The sequence below is a fragment of the Octopus bimaculoides genome, unplaced genomic scaffold (genome assembly GCF_001194135.2).
Source record: "Octopus bimaculoides isolate UCB-OBI-ISO-001 unplaced genomic scaffold, ASM119413v2 Scaffold_59577, whole genome shotgun sequence".
Lineage (NCBI taxonomy): Eukaryota > Metazoa > Mollusca > Cephalopoda > Octopoda > Octopodidae > Octopus > Octopus bimaculoides.
Window position 1 is genome coordinate 177,337 of NW_026314721.1, and position 3,638 is coordinate 180,974.

At 42.3% G+C, this 3,638-nt stretch overlaps 1 protein-coding gene across 1 annotated transcript in view; it reads right to left on the reverse strand.

Annotated features, from left to right (window-relative positions):
• LOC106876523 (dystroglycan 1) overlaps positions 1–3,638 on the reverse strand; it is an 11,703-nt gene that overhangs the window by 6,990 nt on the left and 1,075 nt on the right. The window lies entirely within an intron of this gene.

Consider the following 3,638-nt stretch of genomic DNA (forward strand, 5'->3'; position numbering starts at 1 on the left):
ACGGAAAAATAGTTAAATTTGCAGTGGTAGTATGTCTGCGTAAGCTTACATCCATACATCTACACACACACACACACACACACGTGCGCTTATATCTATTTCTCCCCCCGCCCTCCTCATTCAATGCCATCTTCCACTAATCTCTGTCGTCAGTCAATGTTTTATCAGAACAGAAGGGGTCAATCAGTGATTTCAATTTTCTCACCAGATTCTTCTAAACTCTGACCCCTTCCCCCCACCCCGCCTTCACCAGCCCCGGACACCCCAACCTACAGCACCTTGGGAAAGTGTTTGTTTCTGTAGCCTTGGGCTGACTAAAAGCCTTGCAAGTGAATTTGGTAAGCGGAAACTGTAAGAAGCCCATCAAGTGCATATATGATGGGCACTCAATACACTCTATGGAGTGGTTGGTGTTAGGAAGGGCGTGCAACTGTAGAAGCCATGATGGGACCTGGTGTGGCCCCTGGCCTCACCAGCTCCTGTCAAACCATCCCAAGCAGTGGTAGAGGGACAAACACAGGAACACACACACACACACACACACAGACAGGCTTCTTTCAGTTTCCGTCTACCAAATCCACTCACAAGGCTTTGGTCAGTCCAAAGTAGAGGACATTTGCCCAAGATGCCATGCAGTGGGACTGAACCCGGAGCCATGTGGTTGGAAAGCAAGCTTCTTACCACACAGCCACTCCTGTGGCTCTATATATATATATATATATATATATATATATATATATCGTCCAACCCATGCTAGCATGGAAAGCGGACGTTAAACGATGATGATGATGATATACACACGCGCGTAGACACCCATAGATATATTGTTTTGTCTACATGGAGTTCCCATCAACCAACTTCTACATACATCCACTACTCTCACCTCTCCTCTCTGCCATCACACCCCCAACCCCCACTTCTCTCTGCTTTCCTACATTACAACTTCATTATAATATATTATAATGTAAAAGACAATGATGATGATGATGATGAATGTAGGTACACATAGATATAAGTGAGTTGTGTGTGTGTGTGTGTGTGTGTACATATTGCTTGGCAGATTGATGGACAGACGGATATATAGAGAGACCATTGCCTGGAAATTAATTTCACATCAGTGTTCATATTGGAGTGCTTAAAGTTCAAATTTAAATTCAAAAGGTTAAACATGTATGCATGTGTGTATATACATGTTTGTATGTATGTATGTATGTAGAGGTGCGTGTTTATATACATATATATATATAGTTATACACACTGACAAAGTGAGTGTGTACTGATACAACATGTAGTGTATGTATGTGCGTATATGTAAGGGATGTGTGTTCCTATACTAGTACATTATACGTGATATGGGTGAATAGAGGTAGATAGATATATACACATATATATACATACAATGTGGCTGTGTGGTAAGAAGCTAATTTTCCAACCACATAGTTCTGGGTTCAGTCCCACTGCGTAGCACCTTAGGCAAGTGTCTTCTGCTATAGCCCTGGGCCAACCAAAGCCTTGAGTAGATTTGGTAGAAGGAAACTGAAAGAAGCCCATCAGATGTGTGCGTTTGTCCCACACCACTGCTTGGCAACCGGCCCTGGTGTGTTTACATCCCCGTAACCTAGAGGTTCAGCAAAAGGAACCAATAGAACAAGAACCAGGCTTTAAAAAAAAAAAAAAGTACCAGGGTCAAAATGGTGCCCCAGCATGGCCAGAGTCCAATGCCCAAACCCAGAGTCATGAATTGACATCAGCTGAACGGATTGTGTGTGTGTGTGTGTGTGTGTGTGTGTGTGTGTGTGTGTGTGTGTGTGTGTGTGTGTGTGTGTGTGTGTGTGTGTGTGTGTTTAACCCCAGGCCTGCTGTGATCCAGCGATGTGACAGTAGCAGCAAACTTATTTCTAGCAAAGTGGGTGACCACATATATGTACCCTCCTTGCCCCCAAGCTGCGAGATGTTCAGTGATGTTGTGGCAAGGAAGCCTCTCCCTCTATACAGCACACAAGCGACTACCACCCCCACCCCTCCAACACCACTGACCAGTGCACCATTCGTGCACTGGTCAGACAGATAAATTTGGTACAGCTTCATCAAATATTAGGATTAATTGATTAACTAATGAACTCGTTAATTATGTATGACATTATATAATTAATTTGGCTGGAAGAGAAATTGTAGGAATCAGTCAAGCGAACGATGAAAGGAACTAGGGGTTAGGGTTATCAGATTTGCTAGAAATAACAGCTAAACCTTTGTTGAATCTTACAGTGATGTCGTTGAAAACTGAAGACTACTACTACTACTACTACTACCATTCACAAGGCTCTGGTGGTCAGCCCAGGGCTATAGTGGAAGACAGTTGCCAGGGTGTCATACAGTGAAACTGAACCTGAGACCATGTGGTCGGGAAGCAAACTTCTTCACCGATGAACAATGCCAGGCTTTTGCTGTACCCAAGAAGACCTGCCCACCACAACAGAATGGAGATCCTGAAACCAAAATGCCATGTAAGACAAGCATTAGTGTGAGTGCTGTGAGGAAGGGCATCCAGCTGTAGAAACCCTGCCAAAGCAGGCAGGGAGGATCCAGCTGTGGGCTCTGGCCTTGCAAGTTCCTGTCAAGCTAGCCAACCCATGCCAGCATGGAAAGTGGAACTTAAATGTTGATGACGACGGTGCTTATTGAGTAAAGAGCAGGTGAGGCCCGTTTGATTCTCTGAGAGGCTGTGAGAAACTTAAGCAAGGTGGAATGAAGGGCCTTGCTCAAGAACTCACATGCATTAACTGAGAGACCCATATATCTTGATGAATATTCTAAAATATTAAATTCCTTCTTTCTCTGTGTGCATGGGAAAATATATAGATACAAATTTATACACACACATACATGAATACACACACACACATATATATATATCAACATACACACACACATATACACACACACATGCATATATTACATACAACTGAATTACTAAATAATCCTCCAGTTTCATATTAAATTGTTTTTAGATATGATTTGACATAAAAAAACAAGCATTTGTGTGTGTGTGTGTGTGTGTGTGTGTGAGTAATTTCATCAGTGCCCAGACTGACGACGGTTAACAGAAAGTATCGGATAAACTTGTATAACCACATACATAGATAGATAGTGTGTGTATATATATATATATATAGTGATCAAGTACATATACATCAAGCCATACAATGAAACTCCATGTGAACACACACACACACACACACACAAATATGGATGTAAGCATAAACATTGTTATTATTTAACATTGTATCATCATCTTGTTTTATTTTCATACTGACATTATTATTTCTTCCCTTTTCATATCATTATTACGGAACGAGAGAGCAGCGCTTGCCATTATTATTATTATTATTATTGTTAATATTGTTTATTTCTCTATAGCTATTAGGTTACACTCACAAGAGACCTGTGGAGGTTTTCTATTCCTACATGTTCCCCAAGTCTACGCTGACGCACAAACTTTATCTGCCGTACAACGTAGCAGGCCACCGTCACTGAAGGGTGACCATGCCTATCCACACATGCGTACGCTTTCCCATGGGGCAGGGGTGGGGATTGGGGGGGGGGAAACTTCCACAGAGGGACTGGCTGCGTTACTAATG